The following is a 16232-nucleotide window of genomic DNA, read 5'->3' on the forward strand; positions in this document are numbered from 1 at the left end:
TTCAGTATTTGCTGTGTGTCCAAACCTTGCGGGAATTGCTGGTGCCTGGATGAGTGCTCTGCACCCATCAAGGCTAGCGGTGGAAGTTGGGGTAATGCCACCTCCACACCCAAAAGAGTGTGCAAATAGATTAGGACTGTGAAGGCAGCCCTAAATGGGGGAGCAGGAGAGCAGCTGAATGGCAACAGAAAAAGCAATGCTGAGTGGAGAAAAATGAAGTCAGTCACTGTCCACCACAGGCACGAGGAGCTGTCCCCCCGGCAGGGTGGCTCCAGTTGCTGTCCCCAGAGCAGGGCTGTGGTCCCAGCCCCGAACCGGCCTTGGTGCTACTTCATGCCAGCTCCACGCAGTGAGACGATGTCTTTTGAAGCCACAGCCAGGAGGAAAAGAGCAACTTAAAGATGGATGAGGTAACGATACAGGATAGAGATTTAATTGGCATTATCATGTGTTAGGATTCTCATACCTCCTGTTGTCTATGCTGAGAGCCTGGGAGAAGAGTGTTTTCAGTTGCACAGCTGATGAAAGAAACTAAAATAAGAACTGGAGGGTGGAGGAGAAAAATCCAGACAGACCCAATTCTCCCCACTCCTGTCTAAATCGGGAAACAGACAGAGGCTTGTATGAAAGGGGGAACCCCGCTGTTTATATCATGGTGTCTCTCTCTTTTTCTTATCTGCAGACTGAAGTTTTTGGAAGCCAGTGATTAGGCCTCAGTGACAGGAATGGGGCAGTCACCTTAGCTGGGAGCAAATGTAATTTTTGCAGTTGCTTTGGTAATGAGCCTTGGAAGAGGACCCTAAATAATCCAAATATGAATGATGGAGTATCCATATAGTCAACATGAAATTCACATTGTAAATAAAGAATTAAAAAAAAGAAAAAAGGAAAGAAATAGAGCAAAACAAACATATAGCTTTGGCATTTGGGTGGTTTGTATTTGTTCGATAAACAGTTCTTGAAGTGCAACTTGTCCCTTCCATACTAACAGGGTTTGTACTTTAGCTGAAAGGCTGCATCCGAAGCAGTCATTGTGAAATCTGAGATACACAACTTTGTTTACAGAACAATACAACTCTGATAAACCACTTCCATGTCACCACATGCCTGCCCTTTGGGCTAATAGTTTTTCAGTATCAGCCTTAATAATCACCTTCAAGGAACAGATTTGATCAGTACTGTGTACTATTATTCTTTTTCTCCTGATAGCAACAAACTGTATGAATACACCAATGCCCAGTTCAACCCTTACCCCCAAGAGCCCATAAATTGTTCTCCAGACCTTTTGTGGCTAATTTAATCTGCTGCAAGGCCTGCTGTAGGCTTCTGAGATATTTCCTTCCACTTTGCTTACTTGTACAGCTGCGCTTGCACAAGCAGCCTGTCATTCTCCATTCTATAAACTTAAGCTTCACAGCAAAAATAGCAATACCTGTTCTTTGTCTTTGCAGATCTGACAGTTCCCTAGAACATTTGCAAAGACATTAATCCAAATACGAATGTACAAAGGAGGAGGTAAGGAGAGAACACACAAATCTAGTCCTTCCTTTAGGACTGATAGGGGATTGGCTTCAAGACAAAAACTTATCTTGAGCTACAGCTATCCACACCAGGAAAGTATCAAACTGATTTACTTTTAGCCATGGTTTTGTTTACTAACTCCTATTAATTCACAGTTAAAACAAAGCAAACTTTACACCATACTAAAAAAGAAAAAGATTCACAAGTCCTGTTCAAAACTAAGAACAATATCGAAACTGCTATAAATAAATGATCAAACCACCATGGAGTGTGTAATAGAAACATCTTTGTCATTATCATTTTGAGGTGAACTAGAGCAAGGAATATAAAATTCTGAACACTTTGAAACATTTGAAATTCAAAGATTAGCGACAGCTTCACAACTGTTTCACAGGAGTGTATTTCACTTTGTGGCTAACCATTTCAGATTTTCTTGTGTATAGTTTTGAATCATCAGATACCAGATGAATGTGAGCAGTCTAGTATGGTAATTCCGTAGAAATCATATACACAAAATGAACACAGTCATACCTGTCTTCCCGTGCTCACTGAAATTAAAATACAAAATGAAACAAAAATACCTTTTCAGATAAAGAAGATTTAGGAAGGAAAGATGAAGTATTAGATTTCTAATTTTAGAGTTTCTCTGATCTTGTAGATCAGTCAGATTGATAGGCACACACTCCTGGAAAGTGTGTTCTAAATGTGTGGAAATAAACTGCAAGTCATTCGTAGAAAAATCAAGTGATTTAATGTGATTCAGGGAGCACAGTTCAATGTGCTTTTTTTCCGAGTTGCTGGGTTCTTAATTATTCTCAACAATTTAAAACCACATCAGTGAGACAGAGAAAATGTTCCCTTTTTGCCTCTCAGACCTTCACTTTTCCCATTTGTAATTTATATATAACTTTGTAAATTTTTAAAATATGTAAAATCATGATAGCAGCCTATTGAAAGAAAGATTTTTTGCACAGGGAATGGTCTCCCATTAAAAGGTGAAACAAAAGCTGGCTCTGAAGAAGGGAGTTTGTTATTGAATGCATTTGAACTTAATTTCCAACATTAACAGCTTTTTCCCTGCATAAACAGAATCAGGAGTTAATCAAAGAATTTCCAAGTTAAATTCTCAGTTTTTCATATCAATAAGAGAAATTCTTCCAAACCCACAAGCTCCATATTTTCACTTTGTGTTGAAAGAGTGAAACTGGTAGCCAAACCTCAGTATGCTACACGTTCAACAGAATAGCATCCGTTACATGGGTAATAAATTGCCTCCGGAGGAAGAATTTTCCAGCTCAAATGAGCTTCCAACAGCAAAGTGCAGGTGTTCCAAAACACTCCTTGGTTTAGATGTGGTGAAAGAATTTTACAGATGATAAATCATAACTATTACTTTAGAACAACTACCTAGTTTTTATTTCTAAATTACCCATTTGCATTACACCTCCTCATCTCTGTGTACTCAGTCTGAAACACTCCTTTCATTTACCAACGTTCACTGGCCACCCAGCGATTACAGAGAGCGTGTTCTGAGACAGAGAGATACAGGGAAAGAGTGCAGGAGTGTGCAGCTGCCCGCCACCCGAACAAGCACCCACGATTCATCTTCCACGGTATGGCAGTCAGTTCAGATATAACCATCAAACTGAAATGCAACTCTATTTCCCTCTTATAAGATATCTAAATTTATGTATCTAAATATTCTCATTGTGATACTAGCATCACAGCAAAATGAGGGAGTGCGATTGCAGGCTGTGCTGGCAGACCTGGGCTAGCAGCAGCAGGCAAGGACAGAAGACAGCCAAGAAGAATCAGCGGCTTGGCCTTTGGGACATGCTAGAAAGCAAAATACATAGCCAGGATTCTTGGAGAGTTTTTAATGTAATTGCTGGCATGTGCTAATATGTCGGACTTTTGAGACTTCATTATTATTGTCACCCATGCTACTGGATTTTGCTGGCAAGGTAGTCCTACCCGTATAACAACGATACTTTTCTTTTCCTGCCTAGACATACCAGAAACTGTCATCACCAGAGCTTGAAGTAGAATTCAGGATCTTACTTTGAACATCTCAATCACATTCTTTGACTTCTGTGAAGTTTCCTGGCATTAACAGATGCCACAATGTTTGGAAAGAAATTTTTGTGGCACCTTGTTGCTGAGTCGGCATTTCAGGTTGGGTTATACTCTGAACCTTTTTTCCGCAAGAAAATGAGCCTCTATCTACAGTTCTGCTACCTTAGATTCCACATGTCTTGTCAAATTACCTTCAAATTCACACACTGGAACCATTCAGGTCTCTAAGGTGTAATAATAGCTCAGTAAGAGCAAAAATTTGTTCAGATGACTGCCCTTTGAGTTCCCAGATCAGAAACAAAAACAGTTAAAATCAGCACTTTTTAAATGTACACAAATATATGTTTAGTTTAAAGAGAAAATAAGTTCACACTGCATGAAGTTTTTCAACATGCAACTTTGAAATGAACTTTTCCTCCTCTCCAGCACATCTGCAGTTCACCACATGCAGACACACAATGTACGTTTTTGTTGAAACAGAAAAATGCAGTAAAATAATTTGAGAGAAATCATAGCCGCAAATGGCTTCTGTGGAGTCACTGAGCTGTTTGAAAATAGCACTTCATCATATTTTCTTCTAGGCAATTTTTGTTGTCTCCCACAAAGAAGACTGCCAGAGACCCCACACTCAACAAGCAGTGCTCCTCAGAAAGCCAAACTGCTGTTTGATGTACCAGCCCTTCTCTGGATAATCATAATCTGGTTCAACGTGTTTGTTGATGAACATTTCACAGATATATTTTGGGTTTATTGTTCCCTGGTTTATACCTCTTCCAAGACCTTGTGTGACACCAAGCCACCATCTGCTGGAACTCAACTTTTAACTCTTTCAGGTGCTTGTGCATTGGCCCAGGGTCAGCCAAGCACTGCGCTCTTCGCCCAACTGCTACACAAGTGGGAGGCGGGGGCGCACAGAATTGGTTTCATCCAGCTACAGACCTGCTCAGCAGGAGGACCTGCATTCATTTTTAAGCAGATAATAGGACAACTCCAATCTTCTTTCTTGAAGAAGATTGCGTACTTGAAACCATCAGTTCCTACACTGCACAGAACAACCTTTACTTCTAGGCTGTCCCTACGTTCCTTCTCCTTCGATGAGTCTAACCAGTCCCAGCCTCTGAATAGGGGAGAGATTTTGTTGTAAGCACTAATCTTCCATAGCAGCTCATTCTCCTGGCCATTTCCTTTTCTTTAATAGGAATCTGTTTTTTCTAGTTACTGCTGTGTGCAGCACTGCATAATCCCTGTCTTTACAGAGTTGTGCCATGCCCCTCTTCCCAATTGCCTTCGGCCTGTCCCTGCTCTCTACCGGGTGCTCCACAGGATTCCAACTCCACTGTGCTGCTCAGGAAGCAACAGAAAACAGCCCTTTGGAAACACTGTTGTGGTTTTGCCTGTCAGAGCCTCCATCCAAAAGCACCTTGTAAAAGCAAAACTATTTGAAGAAATCAGGGAAAGTCAGAGCATCTCCTTAGGATGCAGTGGATGACTGCTGTAGCTAGGAGAGTGCCTCTAGGTAAAATGGAGAGAGGACACCTTGCTTTTAAAAATGCACTAGTCTCTCTCCTTCCCTCAGTTAGTAGGATGAGAGACACATCTGTCACAGCTGGAAAACTTGCCTAGACCCTTCCAGTTTGCAGTATATGTCCAACCCTTCCAGTCTCTATCAGAGTACCTCACCAGTTATATTCCTAGCCAAACTGCGGCTGCTCAGGTTTCTTTCTTTTTCCTGTCTCAAGGAAGGCAGCCTTTTAGCTGGCTTCTAGCTCTCCAGTCTGCATTTGAGATACATGGACCATATCAGAAGTTATTTTCTCAGATAAAACTATGATATGCACAGAAGTAGCCAAGGGTTGACTAATGATCCTCTCCTTTTTCCAATAAAGAATAGCTTCCTCCTGACTGAATTTTTCAACCATTAGCATTTTTGTTACTGGTTTGTTTCAAGAAGACTCTTGTCATTGGTTTGCAGACTGGCCATCTACATGTTACCTTGGCTAATAACCAGTCAAAAGCATATTCTTGGCTAATAACCAGTCAAGAGCATATTCTAGCCATGCATTCTCTAAGTTTTTAATTAAACGACCTCAGTATGCCCACTCTTTGAAGTTGAATCTATCCAACAACATTAAAACTTACTCACATGCTTTTACTTTGGTATTAAAATCTGCTGAATACCTCTGAAAGTCATTCATTCTTCACCCTTAGCAAGAATTGTAATTACCTTACTATAATAAGAAGTAGAATAAACAACCTAGTCTGCCAAAATTTGTTTACTTACCCATCTCAGCAGGGTTGTTCCCACTATTACGCACACTTTTCCAGTTCTCTAGAAATGTAACAAAATGAAAAATTGTATTCTTAAAAATGCTCAGTAGAACCACGTAATTAACAAGAAAATTCTTTGCTTCTGACAATTTAGACAGTACTTTTTTGAATAAGTCCTTTTGGACTTTGCAGTAATGTTGTCAAACAACACAATACTAGTTTTTTCTAGGAAAATATTTTGATTTGATTTTAGTGCTTAGTAAATGCTGGATTGTCATCCCTTTGAGACTTAAAGCTCCGATTCATAGTTAATGAAGCATAGGCAATAAAGCTCCTATTCATAGCTAATGAAGCATAGTCAAAAGCAAGGCAAAAAGCCAATCTTACAGGTAGCTAGGAAATAAAAGCAAACTAAAGCATTCCCTAAGTTCAGAATTCTTTGAAATTACCTTGACCAGTTGCTCTGATACATGTTGGTGTGCTCTAGCTGTATGTTGGATGGAATGCTTGAATGCTTAAACAAAAGGCTCAAATACCTATTTTAGGAGTTACAAGCAGTGCTGTACTGAGCACTGGTGTCCTGTACCCTATTGCTATTACTGGGGGTAATTTTTATGCAAGCATAATAATCTATACTCTTCATTTCCACAAATGGATTATTCTTTTTGAATTACTTCTCCACTGTTCCCCCAAATATTGTCCTAAATAGATGAAACAATTCCAGGTGAGACAAAACTTCCATTAGGTAACTTATAGTTCTATTGTATATGCCATATGCAGGAGAGATATTTGCCATCGTTGTATGCTGTGACTAAATTAGATATTACAGCATATTTGCAATGACTGTAAGAAACTCTGTTTTCTTTGTGACTGTGAACAGTCCTCTGGGGTAAAATGATCTGTTCATTAAAATGTAAATAGGCAATGCTATTGAGTATTCTTCAGCTTCATAAAATCACACTTGATTGCACCGTTGACTGAAGTGGGCATTACTACACTTTTTGTTGAGTCCCCTCTCCCTGCAGAGCCCCAGGCGGCATTCTTGTGGGCTCCTTTGCCTTGAAGCAGGAGAGCATGCGGGCCTGTTGAAAACTGAGAGGCAGATCCGAAGACTAACCGAAGGATGTATTGCTGTGTTGAACAACAGATTGCTGGCTAAAACTCAATGAATACTAGTTTATTGAATTCCGGCTAGTAAAGATTGAAAAATACTCTACAAGTAGTCCAGACTTAGCCCTTTACCCATCACTCAAAATATAAATTTCTGACTTCACTTTCTTCCCAAAGGCAGTGTTTTCCTGCTCTCCCAATAGGACGTCCTCAACCATTCTCTTATTAATGCTGTTTACTAGAAAACTGCTCAGTTGCTCCTATATGCTGTCTCTCTACAACAAAATGCATCTGTCACTAGGACGCAGCTGTAATTACCCTGCATTGTTAAGCAGGCTTCAGGCACCTGGCAGCAAGACAGTGTAGTTGAATTACCCAGAAATTTAGACTTTGCTGAGCTTCTGCAAACAGGCAACTGGATGCTTGGTTCTTCTTCTTTCCTTTAGAGAGCCATCCACTATTTTGCATTTAAAACAGAGCTGAAGTGATACAGGATACAACTACTAGCATGGTTACTTCAGTGCTACAATAATGCGATTTACTTGCTGAACTGGGTAGGACCCTACCCATCTGCAGAGTCTTCTCTCAGGGTTCCTTGTCCATCTTTTCAGTTGACCATTTCAGCAGTGGAAGCAGCTTTCACTGGAGCTGGGGTGTGTTCACCGCTGATGGTATGTGAGTTCCCCTGAAGGGATGCACGAAGGTGGCTCTGAACCTGCACTCCAGTGGTTGTGGACCACAGCTAATTGCTTGGAGGTGCAGGCTAGGGCAGGAGGGCAAACACCTCCATGCAGGCCTTGCCGCAGGGCAGCTGAGGAGGTGGGCAACCTTGGGATGGCTGGGCCCCCAGCGTGGGGCGAGGACTGGCTAGGAGTCCTTTTCCTTCTGCATATGCATCCTCCAGGTGCACAGATGTCCCCACTCAAACTGAAGGTAGGAGTCTCAGCACTGGATTATTTATAAAGACTCCTTGCCATGAGTTTTTGGCATTATTAACAGGAAGTTACATTCCTTTCATTGTAGTTCTTGGACAAGTTTTTTGATATGCATGGAAAAATCCTGTCCCTCACATGTGCATGTGGGAGGCACGTTTCACTCTTTCTTAATTTTATTCTGGACTTTACTACTCTGCATTTGCATACAGAACATACTATGCTAGTACCAGCAAAAGATACATGTGTGCCATGTGTAAAGCACTGAATGCTCTAAGGGAATAAGAGCTAAAATCGGCTACTACCACAGGCCATCTGCTCAGGTGTTAACTCTCAGAGTCCTCCAAAGATATCTTTGATTACCCTCAGACCAAGGAATGACACCTTTAATGTCAAGTTTTGACTTGTCCCTGGAGGATGAAAGACATGGTAGTTTTGAATCGGTTAGCACTTTGAATTGCACTTGAAGACCAAACTGTAACACTGACACACTGTGTTGCAGCCCTTAGAAGGAGATAGGATTATCATTACATCTGCAAGTCCTGGCCAAATTCCAGCTCCAGCGTTCCAGCACTCCAGCTGTGGGGTTTCATTGTTTTATGTTTCTATCCCTAAGTTGTAGGATTTGTTCTACCTCAGCTATAGATGCTACTAGGAAATTCTTTGGTGCTCATTCTACTCTCTGTCATCCAAGACAAACACTTGCTGAGGCTTTCATTTCTTATAAATGGAAACAAGTAGTTTGTGTTTTGCCAGAATGTGATGCTATCAACATCTTGCAAAATCTGCAAGCAACTCACTCACCCATATGTTCACCAAACACTCTTCAGCTCTATCTGGGCATCCTGGATCTGTCTAAAAGCCATCTGGAATAATGTGTTGCCAACTTCTGATCTTCAGTTAAGTACAGTAGCAACTTTCTGAGCTCATAGTTGCTAGAATGACTAAATTTGGAAACATCATAAAATTGCACTGCAATGGAGGAGCCTGTTGGATGTTTTCTGTCCCCAAAAGCATACTCCAGTGTTTTGGTTTAGTCTTTTTAAAGAAGTATATAAATACTAACCAGCTTGATCTGCATCAATTCCAGAATAACTCAGAGGGCAATTTTTCTAACGTTTTTACTTTTCCTGAATCTGCCTTTGCCCCTTCTTTATCAGTTGTTTTTTCAAAGAACATTACCAGCATTTTCCATTTCAAGCCTTCGTCTCCTTAGCCTTGCTTGTCATCCAGTCTTGCTTTACCCTTGGTCTGTTCTTCCACTGACTTCTCCTATATCAAACTGTTACCCACACATATGGCCATTTCTATCAGAGCTGGAGTCATTAACTTTGGAAGGCGTCTCAGGTCCTTGTATTTCCTTTGGAAATAACATCTTCCAAAAAGGTTTACAAAACTCAAAAGCCTGCAGATGTCATGGAGAACTACAGCTTGCTGGAATCCTTAGCTATAGCTAGTAACTGAGTCATACTGTCTTTAGCAACTGGAGGCATTTGTGTTTGCAACAATAGCATAGGCAAGCACTGATGCTAAATGAGATTTTTCTTGAATTTTATTGTCATGGGGCCAAGCTGACAACTTTGAAACATTTTTCAGAAAGTGTTGCTGTCAAAATAGATATTGCAAACCAATACTGCAAAAAGCTAATTTTGTCAACATTTTGCTGATGTTGCAATTAAGTATAATGTTAATGAGAAAGTTTTTAAGAACAAAAGGTTGTGAATAGGAGGTTGTGTATAGAACCCTTTTATCAATGGATTACTTTGAGGTCAACTTCCACACTGAGGAGAATATACTTTTCTCTCTGTAGTGCTTCACTGAACTGTTATAAATCTGTGAAAATAGAGCTGTAGATAAACAACAACCCCCCCCCCCACCAACTTAGATAGGCTTAATGAGTCTTTATCCCAATGTGTCAGTAGCACATTCTGTTATGCCATTTTACTCTGTTCTTATTTCATGTTCAGAAACGCCAGGAACAGGTCATTCGTGGCTATCTGGAATGCCTTTGGCACACCATCTTTTGTCAATAAAATGAATACTGAAAATTAGCACTGAACACCATTCAACTTATTGAATATATTTTAGGGCTCACTCAGTGGCTGTGCTTCAATTTGGGTTTACTCCACTGGCAGAAAAGGCATCAAACAGAGGGAAAGGTTCCTCCACTGCAGCAAATCAGTAAGTGCTTTTGATGTCAGTGATTCAGAGTGATCAGTGATCAGATTCACAGATATGCTATTTGCTTTGCTATTTCTGCCTCCCATCGTTTCACTGATTTACAGCGTCTACAAGATGTGCTCCAAATTTTGTTTTCCTTCTTGTTTTCATGTCACTGTTTCTGAAAAGTACAGACTGTCAATAAACCCAGCAACAGACCTGTCCCACTGAAGGAGTATGTAGAGCTGCTCTAGTCAGAGGGGTCAGAGCTTGTTTATCTAAAGTCTTCTTAAAAAACACAGTCATCTCTCCCTCTTAATCAGTTTTATATTTAAACAGGAGTATTGCAAAATTTGAGAATAACATTCCAAGCCTGTTCAGGAATGCCATTCTTAAAGCACAGATCTCAGGAAATACATACTGTTCCCCAATCTCGGCTTCCAAAAGCTCTTTTCCAGGTTAATATCTTCTTACATTTCCTGTAGATTTTTTTCCCCTGCCCAGATAACCTCATCTTGTGTTTTCATCACCTCAGGAGTTTTGTTTTGCTCTGAGTTGTCTTTTTGTCCCTGGCCTCCATTATGCTTTTGTTAGGGGCCATGTATGACCATTGGCTTGGTTGCACAGCTTCTAAGTTGGCTGATTTGTACTATGTTTCTTATAAGAATCAAAATCTATTTAAGCACCCATTCAGCCAGGCTAGTCTTTAGGTTTACTATGTATGGACAGTCTCCTGCGGGATTTTACTTGCTTGCTTTGTTCCTGACAGTGTCTCAAGGGCTGTAGGTGATGCAATGCCCAAGTGGTGGATAGGGAAAGTGCCAGTAGATGGTGCTGAAGAACATGCAGCATGTTCCCGAGTTTTGGTTGCTGCTCCCAGCAAGTGGCTGCCGGTGTTAGAGCACACACAGCTGAAGGAAGAAGCAATCTGAACTTTCATCTTGTTAGAGTAAATTAAAAATCACGTTATTTTCTTGCAATATTGAGCGAAGAACTTCCAGCAAAAGGGGAGAACAACTTTGTCATCAAAGACATGCTATTCCCTCCACTGCAGACCTTATGTTAGAACCTTCTCCAAACAATTCTTGCTTTTAAAAAATCCACATTTTCATATCCTGTCATGTTCTTTACTCAACCACTGCTGCTTCCTTTTTCATTTCTTTATGTCTCATTCCAGGATATGAGACTGCTAAGCATGGGGCAGCCACTGTGCACAAAACAATTTTGAGAGATTCACTTCTGCCAAGCAGTCGGGAAAGACAAGTCCGCATTGGTCAGATCTCCATCCATTCCCACTAAATTAACACTGAAACTCCTAGGACATGGTCTCCCATCTTTGTACAACTTTCACTTTGTGACCTGGTCGAGGCTAGGGACACTGTAAGTTTTCATCCTGTGCTGAGTTGGAGGAGACCTTCACTTTGCCAAATAAAAGAGAACACCACTTTTCTTCATTCAAAACCTAGAAGCCTTGAGGTGGAGAGTATGTTTTGGATGGGGGTGAATGGAAAGGTGGGGAAGGAGCACACTTGAAATAATTTAGATTGGTGGTGGTTAAATATATAAATTGGTGAATGTGATTGAGGCAGTTTAAATGAGTGACTCTTGCTTTGTCTTTTACTGTATTAAACTTCATAAATAAGAGATTCAGGCGACCAATTTGTCTGTCTGTGTCTGTTTTTATCCCAGTCCCAATCATTCTGAAATGAAGGAAGCCAGAAATGCTGCAAATAAAATATTCAGCTCTATGAGACCTTCCTGGTGTCATTTGGGGCATGGTCTCATTTGCAAATTTATATCAGTTAATTTCAGAAAATCCTTCCGTGCCTGTCTGCCAGAGCTGCCCCCCCCCCCCTCCCCGGGAAGACAGCACAAGGGAAAGCATATCATTACCTCCCTAACAACTCCCATACTGGCTCAACAGCACAACTCCCTCTTCACCAGCAGTTTAACACACTGCCCAGGTTTATGGCAATTGCAGCTGAGACCAAGGCACATGTTTATTTCAGCTCCAAGGGTGACAATATCTGGCAGATTGCCCCAAAACTGTCTTTGTAGTACAAAGATCTCAAGGGGTTGACAGTTCCTAGCCAGTTTTCTGTACTACCCTCATTTCGGAAGACATGTTCAGCTGTAGGAGTGAGGATTAAGAGGACAGACTCACAGCCAAGGAAACCTCTTGTTTAACTCCTCCATGTGAGAAGAACCAGCTCCACCTGCTCCTGCCCGCTGCACACAGGGCTGCACACAGCTGCTCTCCTGCTCCACCAGCTGTGCTGAGCGTGCCATGAAGTACAGAGAGGTCTTAGTTGAGCCTCAGAGACACATCTGCACTACTCTGCTGGGGGATTCCTGCATGCCAGGGCAGTGAGGGTACCTAATATTGAAACACTGTATTTCAGCACTCAACCCTAAGTTCTTGGGATATCTCCAGAGTGCTTAGGGCTTGTAGCAGCGTTGCACGTGGCTCCTAGTGCTGTTGGGAATGGCACATTTCCCAGCCCACAGCCTGCAGCCCTCCTGGAAAGGCTCCTTTAATGCTTGACAGTGATTTGTCTGCACCACCCGCATCTGGCAACCCTTCTATGTAGTTCTGCATCTGCAGTGTTCATACCGTTATCCTTCATCTTAGAGTGAAAAGGAGGGAAAGACTTGTACAGGCCAAAGACCAGACCTGCAGGCTAACAGCCTCCCACATTCCTCCCAGTTTTGCAACTACTAAAATGCCTAGGATTTTTTGAAAATATTTAATTTATGCTTTGAAGGGAAGAAATCTCTATTTCAGCTTTTGTCTAATGAAAGTGACTTAACTTCTTCTATCAAAAATAGCCCTCTGGATGTATGAAAGTTTCTGTTTCTGTCCATTTTATAGTGCATAGTTCGTAAGAAAATTCTGCAGTGGCAAAAAGCATGGTCTTGTCCAGAAGCTCAGCCCATTAATAACGCACAAAGATGCACTGTATTCTGCCAGGCAAAAACACCAGACAAGCTGGAAGCCAATATGGAAATATTTAATGAATTTTTCAGTAGAAGCGCCAGCTACTGTATTTCATTAAAAGGGAGGAGGATTTTAAACTAAATAACACACAGGTTTTCTGAAATGTGGGTATCATAATTGACAGTGAAAATAATTGGGGTTTGGGTCACTGTAGTCACTGAAGCTAAGCAGTTATTGAAGAAATGAACTGATTTTCATATATGGTGGCTCAGAAAAACATCTCTGGAGAAAGGGCAATATATCATTTTTCTTCAATTTATATACATGTGCTCTGATCATGTTCTCATTTTATAATTTATATAAAAACTCAGGTAAAAACATGGGGAAGTTTGGTATTATTAAGGAAGAAAGGGTATATTTGTTTGAGTTTTCCTTCCTTGGATGGATTTTAGAAGATATTGTACTTTAGCTAGGAAGATCTACCGAGAGCTTTTCTGGTCTTTGGCAGTAACAAGAGATACAGAGAAACTGACCCAATACTGTAACTGAGAGTTACAACAGTAATCTGAGTCAAGTTATAAACTGTCCTGGGTTGCATGTACTGCCATCAAAGAGGCACTGTTCAGAATAGCAGAGACGAAATCTGTGGGAATTCCCTGGGTTGATCGGATCCTTGGGTAACCAGTAGGAAATGATGTCAAAATACTACCAAGCCAAAAGAGTCATATTTCATATCTGCTTTCCAGCACTGGAAGTGACCAGAGGATGGAGCACGGTGGCTATTGGCGTTACAGACCCAGATAGGTTTGGCTTTTAGAGCATTTAGGACACGTCTCCATATTCCACCTGCACTTCTGCATGTACATCCACAAATATACCTTGAAACGTGCTTGTGCAAGCAGTCATGTATCCCCATATGAAAGACTTCTCAGTAATACGTGGAATGATGCTGGCTGCATGATTTAGCGTAAGTCATATAGCCAAGTGGTCTAACATTACATTGAAAAAATAACCCATATACCTTTCTTACTGGAAGGTAAGTATCTCTAAATGGAGGATAACTTTCTTTTCATGGATTCAGTGGTATCATACCATACAGTGCAAGCTGAACGTACCTTTTAGTTTTAATGTGCATTCTTCTGTTACGTCTCAGGTACACTTCTGGGTTCAAAATACGAGTGTGATCCTCCTGAAGATGATTTTAGTCCTTCTTCATTTCTCTCAGCACATTCATTATATGATTTGCTCTTTGGGAAACATCACTCTTGAAAACTGTCTGAATGGGAAAAGTTATAGTTCCAGGTTAATACGTGTCAAACTGATTTGTCTACAAAAATGAAACAGGCATATGGAGTAAAGGAAGAGGATTTCCAGGCGATCAAGTGGTCATGATAACTGAGTGACTTACAGTGTTACACAATCTTAGGGGCACTAATGCACTGCAAGATAAAATCCCACCCTTCACAAGTCTCAGGAAATGCGTATTATATGTGCTTCACAATCTCTGTCTGATTTAATGCTGATATTGCAAAGTGCTCTGTAATCTACACCCAGGCTCCAACTGTACTTTAGGAGTATCGTCAAGGAAATTAGCATTAATTAGATAGAGGAAAGATGAAAGACTCTAGGAAGCATTTAGGACCCAGTAATCATGTTTTCTAAAGAGAGAGACTGAGAGTGGTCAAATAAAGCTGCTGAGTGATTAAGTCAGAGGTTCCTGCCTTGCAGGGGCCAAATGTGGTGAAAAACACTGAGCAGTCAGAGCTGAGAGGGGAGGGCAGTTCCACCATCACTGTTTCCATCTGAACCTGTTCCCCCTTCCTCCCCTGCCTGTCCTTACCATAGCCACTGCTGTGGGCTGTGAATCGGAGGCACGCTCTCTTGGCCCAGCCTGGCGTTCCTCGGAGAAATGCTTTGGTCACGCTTAATCTCTGAGGTGTCCAAACCCTAGAAAGTAAACAGGAGAAGGACTGAAATAATTGCTTTCACTAGGGTTGTGTTCTAACGGTTTAAACTGCAGTATTTCTCTGTACCCAGTTCAGGGGCAGCCACTGGGCTATATGTGGCTGTATGGAATGGTGAACAAACTGAAGGGCAGTTCCCCAGAGCTGTGACTGCAGCAAGAGGGGAAGTGTATGTGTACATGAAACAAGGTTTTTTTCAACATTTCATTCTGTAGATTGTGCCTGCAGAGGTATAGAAGCTCTCCTATCACCACAGAAATTATCAGCAATCTGGATGTATCCTGCAGAAAGGACTCAAAGGTTTAGTGGGGGTCAGAAGAAGGCAGTAGACCAGCAGTAATCTTGAGAGCAGAAGAAAGGAGAAAAATAACATTTACAGACTTTGAGATGGCTTCTGTGAAGTAAGTATCTCCTGCTCTCTGTAATTGACCTGAGCTGGAGGTTTGTTTGAACGAAGAGAAGAGGCAAGGGTTTGGCTTTCAGGGCTCTGCCTTGGCACTGGTGCCCAAAGTGTGACCACACCATCTGTAAAGCTATTGCATTTCTGGTGTGCAGTGTCATCGTGCGAGAAAGATTGTGCTGTAGAGATGATGTGTGCATTGCTTTCATATTCTTCATTTTCCAGAGTTTTCATCTGGAGCAATGCAATACACTCCATCTGCCTTACCGTGTGAGGCACAGGACCACGCTACAGTCTGAGATTGGAGCCTGAGGATTCATGTCCAGAGCCCCATAACACTTCTGGAATCACTTCCACTTGTCTGTAAGTGAATGGAAAATGCTGCACTTCGTTCTTAGAAGCAATCACCTTCTCTTGGTGAAGATAAATTACCTCTCTCCATGTAAACTCTGAGAAAATCCACGCTACAGACTTCAAGGTCAGATAGTTCAAAATCAATCAGGAATTGATTAATTAAAAAATTATCCTTTATAATACAGGTTGGCTACTGAAAAGCTTTGTTCACATTTACTCAGTTACATGAATTTATCAAATTATTAATTGCCGGTAGGAAGACAATGTGCTCAGGAATTTGAAGCCTGGTCTTCACTACATCACTGAATCAGAATCTGCTGTCAGGTAAATCTGATCCACCCAAATTACTCCATGCATAAAATGGAAGTCACTGCCATGTCAGAGAGGTGTTATGAGGATAAATTAGCAGATAATTGACAATCAGTTGATAATCAGTTGATAATTAGTGGATAACCAAGTGTGCTTTGAATTAAAAAATACTAAGTATTATTATCAGTATTTACCTTTTC

At 41.2% G+C, this 16232-nt stretch overlaps 1 long non-coding RNA gene across 1 annotated transcript in view; it reads right to left on the bottom strand.

Moving 5' to 3' along the window:
* The window catches only part of LOC129204200 (uncharacterized), a 44247-nt gene extending 29981 nt beyond the window's left edge, over positions 1 to 14266 (bottom strand). Inside the window, exons 1-2 of the long non-coding RNA XR_008576297.1 lie at positions 14121 to 14266; positions 5879 to 5926 (exon numbers count right to left, since the gene is read on the bottom strand). This is a non-coding gene — a long non-coding RNA (uncharacterized LOC129204200). The remainder of the gene's footprint in view (positions 1 to 5878; positions 5927 to 14120) is intronic.
* Positions 14267 to 16232: the final 1966 nt, after the last annotated feature.

This window comes from Grus americana, chromosome 3, assembly GCF_028858705.1.
Source record: "Grus americana isolate bGruAme1 chromosome 3, bGruAme1.mat, whole genome shotgun sequence".
In the NCBI taxonomy this organism is placed as follows: Eukaryota; Metazoa; Chordata; class Aves; order Gruiformes; family Gruidae; genus Grus; species Grus americana.